This window comes from Mugil cephalus, chromosome 17 (assembly GCF_022458985.1).
Source record: "Mugil cephalus isolate CIBA_MC_2020 chromosome 17, CIBA_Mcephalus_1.1, whole genome shotgun sequence".
In the NCBI taxonomy this organism is placed as follows: Eukaryota; Metazoa; Chordata; class Actinopteri; order Mugiliformes; family Mugilidae; genus Mugil; species Mugil cephalus.
Window position 1 is genome coordinate 13,176,971 of NC_061786.1, and position 18,857 is coordinate 13,195,827.

The 18,857-nt window shown below is 41.1% G+C and overlaps 1 long non-coding RNA gene across 2 annotated transcripts in view; it reads right to left on the reverse strand.

Annotated features, from left to right (window-relative positions):
• LOC125023285 overlaps positions 1-17,953 on the reverse strand; it is a 34,054-nt gene extending 16,101 nt beyond the window's left edge. For both annotated transcript variants that reach the window (XR_007114569.1, XR_007114568.1), the window contains exon 1: positions 17,762-17,953. This is a non-coding gene — a long non-coding RNA (uncharacterized LOC125023285). The remainder of the gene's footprint in view (positions 1-17,761) is intronic.
• Between the last annotated feature and the right edge of the window lie 904 nt (positions 17,954-18,857).

Sequence of the window (18,857 nt, forward strand, 5' to 3'; positions counted from 1 at the left end):
GGTCTGAGTTGTCCCGTTCAGCAGCTGCTGTAGTGGTGGCTGGATCACGCTCTTTGACCAGGCCTTCTCTTATGAGTACAACGTCTTCAAATACTGCTCAAGGACCATCGTCAACCATCTCATGGGAGCAGAATCATTAAGGGTAAGTGTCTCTGTTCATTTTGTATTTCTTCAGTACCGCAGCCTTCAATAAAACACAGTTGTTTGTGTCTACAGAGTCCATTACAACCAAAGTACTTCCGGCCTTCCCTGTCAAAAGTGGAAACAGGCGGACCATCCACTCTTACCATGGCCAGTTGTAGACCACTGCCAGTCTCTCAAAAGTGGTGAGGAATAATCCAGAAAGTCCTAGCCTGCTCAATAAGTATGCAGGAATCCTAATGTCAAGGTCCTCGTGGAGCCAGAGGTACTACCGTGTCTCGAAGCAACACGGGGTGCTATGTGGGGAAGTGTGGGTGGACACCTCATTCTTCTGATCAACTAGACGCACTGGAGGCACATCCACTAACTAGCGGTTGGCAACGCTAGCAACTTCAGTTGGTGAAAAGTAAACAAAACCACACAAACCTAACCAACACCATCTAACTCTATCACACACCTCTTACGTGTGTGTCTGTTAATCCCCTGAAAAAGGGTTAGCTCTGACACAGGCGCTTCCTCTCAGGTAGCTCAGTCGAGTATGTTTACTTTCAACGAAAGTATTAACAAAGTTACAAAATTACATGAAAGTTACATGAAATATTACAATGTACAAAAATTAGCATAGCAAAATACACAGCATATGCGTCATAGGTTTGCGTAAGGTAGCGCAACTCTGTCCCGCCTACTCGGAGTACAAAGTTAAGCTAGCTGCCAGTAACAATTAAGCATTTAAACTTCCACGAAAATGCTGTCAAAGCTCTCGAAATGCACTGAAATTGTTCTCAAAACATACACAAAACAACCTGTTAACCAACACCTAAAATTGAGCATAAACAGGGTTCAACATTAATGGTTGCCCGATTGCCCGGGCCAAATAAAAATAACAGGCGGGCAAGCAGAACCTGGTCAGACTTGCCCGAACGTCGGACCCTAATAAATTACATACCTGAAAAGATGTTAATCAATTAAGACGCTCTCACATGTATGCTTCCTCTCAGGTAGCTCAGTCTAGTGGGAAGCATTCTTGTCCCAGCTCCCCCTCACGGTCTCTGCAGGCATAGCTAATCGATCACGATTGACTTCTCAGTCTCAACAGGTTAATAACAGATACGCTCATTTGACAGGTAGGTAGTTAACCATTTTAACCTCTTCTAAATAACGTGTGTCTTTTGACCATCTCACAATTTTAATCCGTCCACATGAATTTCAAATAATCAGTTAGGAAAGGACTACATTAAATATCTTCTCATGAATTATTTCTTGTTTCATTGTTATTTTAATTATTAGTTTCATTTATCATTTTTAGATTGATTTTAATAGCTGTTTTTACTGTCTCATGAACTGATTGTCTTTTTTTTTTTTTTTGTTAGTCCCGCCCAGTGAACCAATCCCATTAACAAATGCCAAATGTCCACTTGGGCTGACCAATCACAAACACATAGACAGATACTGTCGGGCCTTCATTACACATGTCAAACAAACATACCTAATGTTACACTTCATAAAGAAATACATTTTTAGAAATGTTTTTTTTTCTTTCTTTTTATAAAGTTGTGGGAAAAACTACACATCCCAGTCTTTATTACGCTTTTTTATTAACTCTTCATTTGCAACTCATCTGACAACTATCTATTATGCATTTTAGCCTACTGTTGGGGATATGAATTTTTAAACCTGGGGCTATGAACCCCGGGTTAACCAAAGACCTGTAATGCTCGCTCTATAAGATTTCCACGTGGCAGTGTTTGTTTGCCAAACTCTTGACACGGTTTGATTTCATCTCCCGGTAAAAGGTATTAACGGGTCACCATGTCATGGTTTTAAGGGATTCTTGTGATACCTTGTCCCCTGACCTGAAGGTGCAGAGCTTTAACGAGGTCACAGTCCTCATTACCTCAAAGATCGTGCCCGCCATGTCTGATGCCAATGTCTGATGAAATCTACATCTCAAGTTAATCTGTCCTTAATTACAGCAAACCTCAGCTGTTCGGGGTGGCACGAGATTTCTCTTCCGAAGAAAAAAAAAATGTATGTTGGGTCATTTTATAATTCCTTTCTCTGTGCTTTTGTTGTACCCGTGTAATATCTGTGTATGTGCTATTCGCTATTTGGCCATCAATGACAGGTAGCAGATAAAAAAGTCGCATAACTTAGTGTAGAGCAGTGAAGCCCCAGGAGTCTGCGTAACCCAAGATGACCCTTTCAAACGGAAGCTGTAGTAAACAAGCTTGACTGAGCAATTAAGTCAAAACGAAAGATCCAACAACAGGCCTATACTTGTACACTCATTGGTTATGGGAAATGTGTCGCATGTGTGTCAACAAACCCAGGAATCATGGATAAATAACGAGTTTGCACATGTGTCGGCTGTAACCTTCCCCCTTTGCCATTCCAATGTACCAAACCATACCCCCAGGTGAAATGAGTCCAGAGGAGTGGCAGGGGCCCTGCATTGTGGTGGCTGAGCTTAGGAAGGATTTAAACACTACTACTTAGTGGTTCTTAGCCTCACTGACCCTATTGAGACTAATACAAATCCTGTTGTGCTGGAGAATTACATTAAGCCCTTGACTTGAACCCTACGTTCTAGTGAGCACATGGACTGGAACATTTACGTTAGCGTATGGTTAGCCTAGAGTTTTGCTGTGAGTTTTGATGTGATTACTCGCAATGATACCGCACGGGGGTTTGAACGGGAGGAGCTGTTGGAAAAAGGCTGCACAGAATTAAGTTTCTTTGACATTCAAGTAACTGGTGTGCATCAATGCCTTTGTTTCGTTGTTTTATTTTTTATTTTTTTCCTTAAGTCTTTGTATTTCATTCTTCTGACTTCTAATCCAAACAGCACAGCTTCATGAAATCACCTTATAAACGTCCTTGCCTCACCTCATTCGGTGGAGCCTGTGTTCCAGGTGCTGGAAGTGTTTTTATTTGGCATTTCTCGCCTCAGAGATGATCTGGAGCTCATTTGGAGAATAGGCATCAATTCTCTTCCTCCGCCAACTGGTTGATGAGGTAGCGGAGCTATAACAAGCAACATGACAGCAAATAAATTTTAAACTGTGTTGACCAAAATCAGCGTGTTTTCTTCTAATTCTTTTTCTGAGAAAGAAGAACACCTTGTGATACACACAAGTTTTCATTACATTTTACGTACAGCTTAGAATTGCTAATATTGTTATTTGTGTGCCTATTTCAGTAACTCTTTCTGTCTCACACTGTGGTATGTGTGCTTATTTGTTACCTAGTGATTACAAGATTGGTACCGATTATTACACTGCACCAGAATTACTGCAAATGAAATAAGAAGGGCTGGCTGTCAACAAGGTCAAGAGTTTTTCTTATTGCTGAGCTAACATTACTGCTACCACCATTAGCTTTTGCTGACCACTTCCAAACCCTGGCAGTCAGGTTCCTGTCTCCATGTTTTTTGCATGCATTTAAACCTGTGTTAATATGCAGATAATGTAGAGAGGTGAAACTTCAGCAGAATGTGATTTAAATGTGATTTGTTCATATCTTAAATATCTATGAAAGAAGTTGACCATCTCAAGCTATTCTAATAGCTCCGTATGTGTACGGAGGTTAAAATAGGAATAATTCCTCCTGGATGAATGTTAGTGTGAATGTTAGTGTGCGCGTTAGTGTGCACGTTAGTGTGCGTTCAGAGTCGTCTCAGAATCTCATTTTGGTATTTGCTGTGTCGCTGCAAATGACGTAATCTTAACCCAGACTTTATGTTGACCTTAACCTTGCCGTGACTCCTACATTAATCCCAACTCATAGATTAAAGATAGCCTAGACATTCAATAACGGTGGATAACGGACCGCTTCTAGCCTGCAGATAGAAATCTTGAAATCTGACAGATTGTTAGTGACGCTTTTGCGGCCTGTTTTCATCCTTTCTTGCTTCTCCTCTTGCATATTAAGCTGCAAGAAAATGCATTATTGAGAGATTAGGAGATTGTGTACCGACACTGGGATAATTATATATATATATATATGTGTGTGTGTGTGTGTATATATATATATATATATATACATATATATATCAAAACAACACATCTCAACTGTTTGCTTTTTACTATTTTTGCTTCCTTTTTCCACCCACATAAAAAGATATTAACAATGACCACACCCCATCACTGTCATTGATTGTCTGATGTAACTAAAGGAGACAGATAAAATGGATGGAGCACAGATGATATTGAACTAAAATTAATTTAAAAAAAATTAAATTCTGATGTGGTCATACGTGAGCCCCTCAGGGAACTGTCCTGGCTCCCTTCCTTTTGTCTCTCTTTACCCTTTACTACTCTAAGCCAGCTGTTATTTTGTTATATGCAGAAAATTCACAAACGAATCTGTAATCGTCGGCCTCATTCAGGATGGGGAAGAAGGAGAATAAAGAGGGAGACTTTGTAGTCTGATGCTAGGAAACTTGCCTGTGGGTAAAACCAAAGAGCTGGTGGTGGATTTCCGGAGGCATAAGCATATATTAGCTTGTGCACTTCATAAGAAAGGCCAGAGCAAACTCTATGTGCCAATGACCTATAAGAATTTGCGGCAGTGGCGGGCCATCAGCACCAGCAAAGCCGGAATAAACTTTATGAAAGTCACTGATTTATATTTTAATATTGTCCCATGAATCTTATTAAATTATTTCTAATAGCCTATCCTTTTCATTACATGGGTTGTCTGTCAACTGCGGTGCTTCTGGCAATGTAACTCTGCATTAGAGCTTTTATCCAATCATATTTCAGCCATCATGTGTTGCATGAAATCTGCCTGGGCCTTCACAGTTAAAACTGCAGGCAGCTGAAACTGGAAATACATTGAAATTCATTGCAATGACTCAGTTCCTTTAACCAATCAAATTTTAAGTTCGTATTCTTCGGCCTTCTCTGTGGCCTACGATACCATTAGCGTTTTCACGTCCTCTCATTGGAGGGTCAGAGAGCTGCTCTGTTTAAACCAAGCTGGCAGTTCAAGTTCATCTGTTGCGAGCTGTACAACCAAACCTTCCCTGTTAATGTTTTTTTGTTTGTTTGTTTTTTGAACCTACAATGCAGGATATTGTGAGGAAATCCTAATCCTCAAGCTAGCTAGCTTGACCCAACTGGGGAAAGGTTCTCCTTCTATCTTTGACTGACAGGCCTAGAGGAGAATTTCAAATTGTTTCTTAGGTTTTGGTGAGTAAAATAAATAAAATTGACATATTTTATGTAAATACAGTATATCTTTTATGCGCCATTTTATTGGGTCGACATTGATGCTTCTGCTTGGGTTTGATGTATCAAGCACAGCTGTAGTGAGAGCAGACTTTGAATTGTCCTGAGTTTCTTGCTTTAGTTGCTCTAGAGTTGTCTGCTGCAGAAGCATCTCAGCGACCGACAAGAAAAGACTAAACAGACTGGTAAAGAAGGCCGGCTCTGTTCTGGGCTGCCTTTCCAGCTTGTGGAGGTGGTGGATGATCAGAGGATGATGAGTAAGCTGTCATCACTGATGGAAAACCAGTCCTTTCATGACACTATAACCTCACTGGGAGCATTGCCGCAGGTCCCTTCCTGCTGCTGTGAGGCTGTACAACTAAGCCTGCTCACACTCGTATCACCTCTATTGTATTTATTGTATTATTTGTTTGTATTTTTTTTTATGTTTACCTTTTTTATCGCTTGTGTGCACTGTACCTTAAACTGGCTGCTGCTGCAACACTTCAAATCTCCCCACTGTGGGATAAATTAAGGATTATCTTATTTTAGAAATCTTATAAAGAATGTATTCTTATACCAAAACAGCTAAAAGCTATCAAAACATCATTTAAACCTGAGAATAAAAGTGCATTTTTCGTGACTGGATTGCAACGTGTGAATGCACCAAACAAGCACTGAGGACTGTGGTTGGACCCAAAGCCCCTTTGGAGGTGGCCAAGTATGCATGGTGGCCACACTGGACACAAGTATAAACAATACAGTGTTAGTCAATCCACATGCAACAATAATGCTGGTATAAATAGGTTGCATAAACTTAAATTGATTCATTTATTGATTCATTTTTTAATTGGTCTTTTGATTACTTTTTAAGTAGTCGATGCATTCTTTCCATTAACTTAGCACTAAATAATATAAGAAATCATAATATTAGGAGAAGAAATGCAACTATATTATTTATCTGACTCCACTTAGAGTGTAATATTAATTGGAATCTGCATTGTTTAGTTGTAAAGGTCTGTAAACACTAAAACAACCTGCAACAACAACTTACAAATGTGCTTCAAAGCAGTGCTACCCATTAGCATCTGAGAGTTTTTCAAAGTCTGAAAACCAACAGAGGACGACACACCGGTGACTCCCAGGCACCGAACAGAACACTAGACAAAGCTACAACAGTTCAAACAATGACACTGTTGCCTTGCTGTCTGGGTTCGGAAGGACAGCAGATGTTGAGATGATCTCGCGTAGCTTTTGGGCAGTTGATGTGTTTGTTTCAGTTTTACAAAGTCTGCATGTTACTGGGTCTCTGTTGAATGAATTTCCCCATTTCCAACAATCGGGCTTTAGCTTTTGCAGCCTTTTTACTGCATGTCTATGAGAGGGATGCACCATAATTATTGATGTTCAACAAATTATAGGTTGAACTGTGACATACATTTTTAGATCACCTCACCAGTCTTACCAGAACCAGTGTTGTTCCAGCTGGACTGAGTCACCATGCTCCTAACCATTCTTTGATTCTTCCAGTAACAGCATCTTGACCGGTCCCAAGTCTCTACTGGAAATGCATCACTTCTTCTAAAGTGTAAGATGAGACATGACTGATGAAACAGCAAATCACAAAGGCATGTTCCTTTTTTAAAAAAAAAAAAAAAACTCGGTGCCTTTTTGCAAAAGCCTTTTCCCAGACGGCACAGTTAGTCATGAAATTCACGAAGAAGATTAAATAGACTGAGGGAAGTTTGAATATGAAAGAAATCTTTTTCAGAACCGAATGATCGCTAAAGTCTGTGAAAACTGCTCTATCAAGTAGGCCACTGTATTCTTGGCTCACATTGGCTCTTGCGTACAAATTTGCATATGTCTTTATTCGTCCTTCCCCTCATTTGACGGCGTCTAGCTCCTACTAGAAAGCTTCGGGGGCGCATTAACTCATGCAGTTGCAGCTGCATACATTTGGCAGTGTTGTTGTTCTCTCAACCTTTCCTCACAACTGAAAACCTACACATTTTTTTTTTTTTTTTGGGTGAAAGGCTAATGTGAAAATCAACCGTGGCCTCACAATCACTCAGGCTGTTTGCTGGTTATTTCAAGGGCAAGCTGTTGGGCTGACATTCAAAAGTTTTCTTTTCTTTTTTTTTTTTTTTTGGCAAGTGAAAGCTGTTTTAGGTTAAGAGTCCCCTGGATTCTTAGAGAGGGGTGTAGTTTAGGGTATAGAAAGAGGGCCTCACTGCATAGTTTATGCAAACCTCAGGGAACATAACACAGAACATACCCCGAAATGAAGAAATTTCTCTTGTCAATTCGCATCAGGCTTCAACATTTTGGGAAAATCTTTTTTAAAAGTTTTGTGCTTCGTAGGAATCATCTGATAAACACAAAACGATTAACCGAGACCAAGGTCTAACATAAGGTAGTTAACCATATGCTGCGGCCCTCACACATGCTGAGCACGTATCCTCCCATACGTTCTGCTTCTCATTATGCTCACAAACATGCTTCTAATTTTGTTCAGGCCATGCTTCCCCCCAGGCCTTTAGCCTTACAGGCATTTACGTGTCAGATGAATTACCACGGAGAAGTGTCTCTGACTCAGATGAATGTCTTCTTCTCTAGGCTGCTCTTGATATGCAACCCAATCTGTGATCCTTCCCTGATCTTTGATGGGTTGTAAAGATCCTCCTATGGATGGTGCCTACATATTCAAACATGCAAACATATCTGAGCCGGTTCGGTAAAAATTGCAAAAAAAATTTGCTTCGTATTAGGGTTTTACTCTGTGTGATTGAAATCCACTCCTTTCTCTCTTATCTGCTGCCGGAAAATAAATAAAAAAATAAATGCAGCTAAAAAAAAAAAAAAAAACCTGATCTCAAAGCAGCGAGTGTACGAGGCTGTCCTCATCTGAACTTAGAGTGGATGAAACAGCGAAGACACAGCTGAGTCCTACCGCTGCGTAGTCCCCCCCCCCTCCCTCTCTCTGCCTCCCTCTTTCTTTCTCTCTGTGCTCAGCTTTAGGTTGCCGTGCTCCATTGCCACCCGCCTGCTCACAGCACGTCAACAACTACGATCTGAGACGCGGCTGTATCGAGTTGAACTCATATCAGGTCTAAATATACGAGAGGCACTTAATTTGGAATTCACAGCAGAGGAAGATGAGACAGAGTTGCAGACGGAGACGTGCGGCGGTATAGTCGGTCAGGAGTCAAACACACATGCACATGCGGATCCTAGACAAACACACAAAAGAAGAATTTAAACACCATAGACAAAGCTGTTCGCTCGGCTAACTCCTAATGAGAAATGGGGTGATGATGGATTCGCAAAGAAAAAAAAAAGGCTTTATTTCCGTGGCAACCAAAAATACTGCATTGCGTCACCGAGTTAAATCCCAGTGGCCTTAATGGCTACAGCTATCTACTGACAAGAGTCTGAAACGAGGGGGATGATGATATCGATGAAAAAACAGCTTCATAACTCAACAGCAAAATCTAAATAATGTGTTCCACCCACACAAGTGCCAGAGGCCACGGTCACAGATTACTGTGCAGGAAGCGGTGGACACTTCTCATCGGCGCTGTGCAACTCTTGAGAAAAAAAAAATAATGACTGAGGTCCAGATGTTTTTTATGAACAGCATGAGATGGCGCGGAGAGTGTTTTTCCGCCATCGGTCCTCACAGTAAGTCAAACTAAAGGCAAGGCTTCAAATATAAAAAGGTGGTAAAGGTAGTACCTTAGTCACGGGATAAATATGGGCTCCTATAGTAATAACCGCTAAGTTCATTTCTCCTTCTTGTTGTGACAAAAGGGACACCTTCTGTGCGGACTCATGGGATGCTCAAAACAAAATGTCTTGATTAATTAATAAACACCCTAATGACATGCATAAATAATGAAAGAAACAATTAATCCAAGTGTCATGTTGGCCAATGGCAAAAACCCAGATAAGCACATTTAATAACCCAGTTTCATGTAGCAGACCATTGTTGTTAAAACACTATGAGACACTAACATTACACAGGTCTGAGAAGGGAATACAAGCTGATGCTCTTTAAGGACTTACAAGGTGAAAATGTCTACATATATGTGAGACAATATTATGGACAACTATCATTCTTCACTATCTTATCATGACTTAAGTCTAGTAATGGTGGCTAACCTGTTTTGGTCCATTGCCGATGTTTTATTTTTTTTATTTTTTTGAAGGAACTAGTGCATCAACATTTGTGAATTCAATCATCAGATAATGGACATGGGTCTTCTGTCCTGTGGTGTGGGTTGATGGGAGGGGCCCCTGTGGATCAGGCTTGCTCCAGTGCATCCCACAGATACTTGAACAGTTACAATCGGGATCATCCGTATGTTCCCCGGGTCCTATGTTCCCCGCTTTGTGTGTGACCGGAGAATAAAGGACCCTTTTTAAAAAAAATAAATAAATAATGGTTAGGGTTAGGGTTAGGGACCCGGGGAACATAGGTACGTTCCCATTCCAATCTAGTGATTTTAGAGGCCAGTTCAACACCATACGCTATTTTTCATGTTTTTTAGGGTTGTTCCTAAACTGTTCTTGTGTGTGTGTGTCTGTGTCATTGCTATGGGGTGGGGGTGCCTGGTGTAGCCTAGGTGGGTGGTACGTGTCTAGGTGACATAAAAATTTGGTGGTCCATGTTATTTAATTCTCCCGTCAGTGGTTTTAATGTTGTGGCTGATTGACGTATATAGCACCTTAAATTGACTGAACCAGTTTTGCTAGTATCCAATTTCATTTTAATATTACTGTGAGAAATTGTTGCCCGCAGCCACTTTGACAATTCCATAGTTCTTTAAGGTAGTAATCAAGGTGAGAAATTCTGCGAAATGGCAGTGACGCTGTCGCAAGATTTTACCGCCAGACCAGAGAGTTCTGTCTCAGTCAACTCAATCCTGCTTCCTACTTGTGGGTCATTAGTCTTGTTATTATATAGTCTGTATTTGCTTTCGGTTTCAGGCATAACAATTTTATGACTCTTGTGCAGACGAAAAACAGAAACAATGAAAAGCCATTTGCAGCTGTGATGCCTTCACATGGGATACGCTGTGTTAAGGTCTGAGGGGATTTAAAAACAAAACAAAAAAAATAGAATGAGTTATGATCCATCCACTTACTTTGTTAAAAATGTGAGAAACACATTGAATGGATTGCATTAAATTTCACCTGGCAGACTCAAGCTGAGATCTGATAGCAGGTTGAGCCAGAACACCCCAGAGGTCTGGCAGGCCTAATCACATACCAAACACACTTAAGATTTAGATTCAAATAATACTTTAATACCAGGTGTGAATGTGGTCACAACAGGTTTTTCTATTTTCCTCAACAGTTTAATTCACCCCAACTGGGATTATTTTGTGATAAGGATCTTATATTTTGGCCTAAATTCAAAGTTAAAAAAAAAAAAAACAGAAACAAAAAATAATCAATGTGCTTGGGGCAAAATACAGGAGGTTTAGTAACGCTAATTGGGACACTGATGCAAAATAACAACTCTCAATCCACTGTGGAAATATACAGTATGTGGGAATGTATTGATTTCAGTACAAACTGCGAACTAAAGGTTAAGAGGATCTGCAAATGCATTCACAGAAAAGGCACATTTAGTGGTTCGATCTCCGGTGCATGAACCAAAATCCAAAGTGTCGCTGAACCCCTAGCTGCTCCCGGTTCCTGGTACTGTAGTGAGAACGAATGTGTTGAGGTGACATTGTGACTGTGAAGCTCTTTGCTCACCAAAAGGTTGAAACGTGAACTCAAGACCTCAATACCTCGGCATAAAAGCTGCTTGATTTCCCCCTCAACGTGAATTCACAAAGCCTAAACTGTTGTGCGGTTCAAAATTCTGCATCTTTCCTTATGGCCTTTTTTCCCTTCCAGACAGCTCTAACACGCTGGGTGGTACGTAGGTAGGTGTTTACTCCTTAAAAAAACTCTCACCTCCCCCACAAACACATTAAATATGGAACCACAAATTGAAAGTGGACTTGTTGCGGGCTCCTTATGTAACCAGACTGTCAAGATATGATGATCTGAACAAAAAAAAAAGTTTCTCACTCCTGTGTAGGAGGCAGAGGACACTGATAACAGCTTTTTCCAGACTGAAACTCATGTTTGGAGAAGTGTTCATTTTTTAATTTCTCTTTCCTGGAAGACATACTGTCATATCTTATTGGAGACATACCCTGTACAGTTAATAAAATACTGTATCAGATGTTTCTGATCTCTTTTGGAAAAACAAACTCGAGACGGTCGTTGCCAGTAAATGATACTGTTTGTTGCATGGTCAAACATTTAAGCTGGAGTGATGCTTGGAATAAGACATGATTGAGGTGTGTGATTTGGCTTCCATAGTTGAGTGCAAGTCTTGTGTTTATGTTATTCCTCTCCCTGTTTGAAAGTGTGCGTGATAGAAAGAGTGTGAGTTACTGAACATTTGGGCGGGCTTCATGCGGCGACGGACAGAAGAGTAACAGCGACGTAGTCATACGCGTAACCGGAACAGCAACATGGCTCTGGTTGATGGGAGGACCAGCCAATGAGAGGCAGCTACACACTGGGCATTTTTCAGGCAAACAGTTTGAGTTGGTCAGCCACAACATTAAAACCAGTGACAGGCAATTAATCAGACAGGGGGTGTGATTAATTTGCTGAGAGCCTGTGATGCATACACAGCAGCCAGATCTGAGCTGAGGAAAGGCATTAGGGAAGCAAAGCTTCAAATCGCACATAGAGGAGCATTTCAACAGCTTGGACTCCCGACACATGTGGCAGGGCATCAGGGCCATCACTGACTATGCAGGTGACAAACACCAGCTTAAACTCAAGACTGTAAATGACTGAACTGCTTCTTGCGCTGGCGCTGAGCCTCCACCAAGTGAGACGAACTCTGCAGCACATCAACCCCAACAAAGCCACTGGACCTGATGGGATCGGGTTCTTAAACACTGTGCAAGAGAGCTAACGGCAGTGTTCACCAACCTCTTCAACATGTCCCTGGACCAGGCCCAACCATCACCAGCCAGCATCATTCCGGTTCCAAATCAGACAGTAATCAGGACACTGAATGACTATCGGCTAGTAGCCTCACCCCGATAGCAATTAAGTGTTTTGAGCTAACCTTTCTAGCACACACCAAGGAGGAACATCCCACCCTTACTGGATCAGAACTAGTTTGCTCATAGGACCAGCAGATCAACTGAAGATGTCGTGTAGTCCGGTTTTCTCCCACCTCCAAAGACATGCTTGTTAGGCTAATTGGTGATTCTAAATTGACGCTAGGTGTGAGTGTGGGTCCGTTGTTTGTCTTCATGTTAGCTCTCCAATAGACTGTCCAGGGTGTACCCCGCCTCTCACCCAGTGACAGCTGGGATAGGCTCCGGCAACCCCTGCGACCCTAGTGAGGATAAGCGGTAGCGATGAGATGAGCTCCGCTTTCCACACCATCCCCCCGGACAAGCCGACCACAAAGCTGAACCACCTGGGCCTCAACACACTCCTGCGTCACTGGGTGCAAGACTCCTTCACTGGCAGACCACAGGCTATGCGAATGGGAAACCTATAGTCTCCCCCTCCATCACACCGCAACACGGGACTGCAAACCCTCCCATGACGCCAACACCATAATCAAGTTTGCAGACGACACCGTCGTGGCAGGCAAAATCAGCAATAACAATGAGTCAGCCTACAGAGCCGAGGTCGAGAACTTGGAGAGCTGGAGCCGAGGCAACAACTCGATCCTCAACGATGCGAATATTCTCTGCTATATTTTATGAATATGCGAATATTCTCTGCTGTATTTTATAAATAAAAGTTTGCTTAATTTGGTTGTGGCCTTGGTTGAAGACAGAGAACGGCTGCGGTGATCTGAAGCTTAATAAACATTTAACTAAAACTAGAACATGACCACAAAGAAGACTGTGTCTGACAGTCTGTCTTGTAATTCCAGTACCCACTACTTTTATTTCAATACTTTTTTTATATATACATATATATATTCTATATTTATATATGTATGCCAGTACTATCTTTTTCTTCTATTCAATTTTAGTATTCATCTTTTATACCCTACACTTTTTACTCTTGATATTTTTGCTTCTCTCTTGTATGCTGCTGCAAACTGCAATTTCCCTATTGCAGGACAAATAAAGATTTTCTTAATCTTAATCACTAGCCTATTCTCTATGATTTCTATGATTTGCGGCACTCAGAACAAAATAAATCTGTGAACATCATCCGGGCAGTGATTACATTTCTAACCTCGGCATAATGGAGAAAACAAATAATGCAATTCCAAGGAGGCAGTTGCTGCTGTTGTCTGTGTTATTTTGCTGTATGTTACACTTGCCAGCTTGAATGTCCCTGCGTCTCCTTTACTCAAGTGGTGAATCACACACACCTGATAATGGCACACAGTGTCCTTAGAACACTGAGGACACCAAGGAAACAAATGCAGTGCCCTCCCATATGGGGTCACATGCCCCCTCTTGTTCCGATTTCTTGTTGTCCCTCTGTCATCATCTTGCCTCTAACTTAATCTCTCCTTCTCTTTCTCCGGTCTGATATGGGACCTGAAATTACCAACACACGTTCCCACTGGGGGGGCTGAGGCTGATTCATGTGGGAGTTGCTGCAGAGCTTCGCATTTCTTGTCTTAATATGTCCAGGCAGATGAAAGGGGGAAGCAGAGCAAACCGATGGCACAGACCACTGCTGCATTTTCATTCCTTTGAAATGGGAGCAGGATGCCAGGATCCACCAGGGCATCTTACAAAGCCAAGGCAATAATGAAGAGGAGAGCAGGGTAATAGGGAAGGGAGGAGGTGTGCTGTTGCAGACTGGTGTGAGAGGGGTGGGAAATAAACAAAAAAAAGTGCAAGACAGATGGGAGGGAGAAAATAAAAATAAAAGCAACTTGGAACTGTGGATGACGGTAAATGAAGTAATGTCTCAACAAATGTCAGTAATGTGAAACCCCTGGCTTTTCATCTTATATCCTTAAAAGAAATCACGAAATCTGATGAAATAACTGGAGGAAACAACTTCTCTCACTCCACACTGAGACACATACATACATTTCAATTAAACACCTGCAAACTAGTGACAATTTAAATGCAGCTGGATGCTGTGGATCTCCTCGGCTTGTGTTTTGTTTTTATGAACAACATCAGAGAAAAACGGGAAAAAATAAAAAGGTTTGTAACTCTGTAATCACCTGTCAGACGCATAAAACATATCCGGTCCCTATGCAAACACTCATCTGTGTTGTAGCAAGCCCTGCATCTGGTGAACTTGAAACCGGTTGTTATCTTCTCCTGGCCTATATGCAAATGAGCCTCTGAATTCACCGTCCCCATGCGAAATCAAAGCAGCTGAAAAAGTGGACTGTCTCAAACGCAACTTGGACTGACACGGGAAAATAAAGTCAGCTTTGATCGTCATGTTAAGGACATTCAAAACAAAAAAGACTACGCCCACTTTAAAAGGACCCTATATCGGCCCCCAGCTCATCCTTCTGTTAAATCAAAACAATCAAATCTACTGCTCCACTGAATTCATGGGAACAACCAAAAATGCTGCAAAGATAACAGGCCTCCCCACTATGCCGCACCAATAAGAACTCAGTAACAAAACCATTGCAGTCATTGCAATCATAATAACACAGGACATCACAACCCCACTTAGCTGGCTGTAGCGTCATAAATCTTAGGTGCAGAAGTGGAACCTTTTGGCAAGAGCTACCTGCATTTAACAGAATTTTACACATGTTTCTCATTCATGTTATTTCATGCTGTGTCTCATTTATGTCTTGTTATGCTGAACCTCATATACATATGTCACATACTGTATATAGGGTGCTGTAACCTGTGTTTGTCTTCTTGTTAGTGCAAAGTTGATGTACGGCTTGGGAAAAAAGGATTCCAGGGACTATAAAATCTAAACTTCTGTGCAGCCTAAGAGCTTGTCAGACACAGATAAATTATAGCAGGCACAACAAAAACTAGGGGAACATTTCACACTGTTGCAAAGAATATACGCACGAAAATGGTTTTACTTATTAGTTTTAAGCTAACAAGGCAAATAAGGTCATGTCAGATGATAGTCATGTGTCTCGAACTGCCAGACGTGTAATTGAGGAGAAGTCCTGATAAACAAGAACATTCCAAGCTTTAGTACGAACCAGCTGTGGCCTTAGAGGGTCAGACAAGACATGCATTTTAACACGTCTTTAAAGCAAATAGCACTACTTTCCTTTTCTTTTCTTTTCTTTTCTTTTTTTTTCAGCGCACAGAATGCAAAGCAATAAAATGCGCTTTCATGAGTTCGGCTGGGAATAAAATGCCTCAGTGAAAAGTCTGAAAACGCACACAAACAAGGTCAGTGAAGCCTTCAGTGCACATTTACAGTATGTCACATGATATTCTGTCGGCGCGGACTCTCAAGAACATTTAGACATTCATCACATACGTGGGATTTATTTTTTTTACGGGTTGAACTGTAAACTCTGAAGATTAAAATTCTACAGAATATAATCAGAGTCAGAATATATGCAGTATGTGCTATATATCAGAAATGCACATACGTATACACACATGAAATGATCATGACAATGCGATTTATATAAATGTGAAATGATTTATGTAGATACACTGCCTGGCCAAAAAAAAAAAAAAAAGAGAAAAAGAAACACACTCCGATAGTTTGTTGGACCGCCTTTAGCTTTGATTACAGCACACAATTGCTCTGGCATTGTTTCGATAAGAAGCTCCTGCAGTGTCACAAGATTTATTTCCATCCAGTGTTGCCTTCATTTTTCACCAAGATCTTGTACTGATGATGTGAGAGTCTGACCACTGCACAAAGCTTTCTCCAGCAATGATTCTCTCGTGCTCCCTGAACCTCTCTTTCAAAGTTTGAGCCCAATGAATCCTGATGTCCTCGTCTTGAAATATGCCTGTCCCATAAGGGAAGAAAAAAATCCACTGATGGAATAACCTGGTCATTCAGTATATTCAGGTAGTCAGCTGACCTGAGAAACTGCAGCAACCCCAGATCATAGCATTGCCCCCACAGGCTGGTACAGTGGGAACTAGGATTATTGGTGCATCACTTCTTCTGCCTCTCTTCTTACCCTGATGCCACATCACTCTGGAACAGGGTAAATCTGGACTCACGTGACCTTCTTCCATTGCTGCAGAATTCAATCTTTATGCTCCCTAGCAAACTGAAGCTGTTTTTACCGGTTAGCATCACTGCTTACTGCTTCTCTTAAGGCTACACAGTTGTTCAGTCTCAATCCTGAGTTCCCTTCACGTTGTGGAAATGCTCTTACTTTCACCATTAAACCTAGTCCTCAGTTCCGCTGTTGTTTTTCTTTTATTTGATTTCAAAATGTTTAAATGATCAGACAGGATGAATTAGGATTCCTTCCACAAAGACGATGGTTCCTCACCATCCTTAAAAATGAGTTGGACAGTTCTTAACACAATTTTCTGCAACATCCTCAGATGTTTTCCCTGCTTTACATCTGCTAACATCTATTCCATCTACCGTGGGATGAGTCTTTTCACATGGTTGTTTAAGAAATGAGAAGCTACTCATTGCATCAGTCGGGGTTAGATAACTTGTTGCCAGCTGAAAGATAATCGCCCACGCAGTAATTATCCAATAGGAGGCTCGTACCTGCTTAGTTAAATCCAGGTGTCACCAAATATAACAAAATTATTATGTTGGACAAGTAAAATGAAATGAAGTACTATAAATGCAACTTGGTAGAGTTTGTGTGTCTAATAGTCGCATACTATGTGGTGTCATTATTATTTTGTTAAATCAAGTAAAATGTGAGACAAAAAAAATCGAATATTGCAAAATAAACAACACATTCCCGTAAACGCTAAAAAAAAAACCTGCACATTCAGTTGTGTTTCACAGAGCGTCGTACTGCTTGCCGCCTGCCTCCCACTTTGTTAACCTTCCCTGCCCTCGGCTCGCCTGAAGATCTCGGCCATCAATGTTTTGCTTCAGCTTCCTGTCCAGCATCACAAATGCTGCCAGTTGATGTTTGTCCCACTGTTTTAGCGGTGTCCCGCAGAGACAACTCAGGGCAGAAAACACATCCTATTAAACACTGTTGAGTGCACAATGACCTTATAAGGACAGCAGCGCTTTGGTTTTGTGGAAAAGAAATAAGCCTCGCATTAACCTTTTCTACTCTTCAAACATGTCACAGAAAGAAGAAGCACACCTCATGTAAAGCTAGACCGCCCCCGCAGAGTCTGAACTGATTTATAAAGAAAGAAAATCTTTTTTTGCGCAGCAGCAGGATAAGAAAGAGAACGAGACAGTCAATGCGTAATGTCAGATGTTTTCTTACTCACCCTGTACATCCAGCATATGTCCCGAGGACTGGCATCAATGACTGTACAGAAGGGCACTAACTAATAAGCTCAAACAGGCAGCAGTGAAAGAAGCCACTTGAGGACACCCTACGACACGCTCACCATCATCATTACCCAGGCAGTGCAAATAAGGGCAGAGAAAACCGGAGACACTAGCCTGTGTGTGTGACTTGCCAGGAAGCCCCCAAACTACAGATGCAAAGTGTCCAAGGAAGACACAAAGGAGTTATTGTAAAAAAAAAAAGAAAAGTTTTGCAAATAGTTGTAAATTCATAATAAAGGAACTCCACTACAAGGTTACGATACATGCACTTTTAGGAATAACCAAGATAATCATCAATTTAGGTTTTAAATATTGTGTTTGTCTTAAAGTTTAAAAAAAAAAAAAAAAAAAGATCATCAGAAATCAGATCGGCCAAGACTGGAGGAAATTATTTGATGCTTACAATTCAAAAGGCACTAAAAGGTGTCATTGCCAAACTTCACTGAATAGGCACACAGCAGATTATATTAGACAGTGCTGGGAAAAAGAAGCTAATTTAGTCATTTTGGAAGAAACATGTTCTCCGAATTCTCCACTTCCACAAATTCTCCTTTCTGGCAAGATTTCTGTTGGAACAACCTGATCTGCTTTTTGTTACACTGAACAAGAAGTCCAAATTCAGTGGCTCGCAGCTTTCGTGCTGGAGGTGGTGTGGTGAGATTTCTGGAACTAATTGCTGAGACACTGAACGTAACTTGCGATTTCACATTCACTTTCCTGTATCTCTAGAAGGCCTCGGCAAAAGGGGCATATACCTCTTGAAGATTTTCTTCAGCTAGTAAAAAAGCATTAACTAAACATTGACTCCAGAGGAACCCACCCACCATGAGGCCTTTTTAGGAGAAAGGAGAAAGGAGATGAATACTGGGAAAAATGGGATTGTTATGTGCCACATAATGCAGTGTCTTACGTAAAGTACCTATTAATTACCTTTTATTTATAAAAACAGAAAAGGTATCAAAAAAAAAAAAAAAAAAAAGACAGCCAAATGCTTCATTCTTGACGCATCAGTATTACAACGTTGTATTCTCA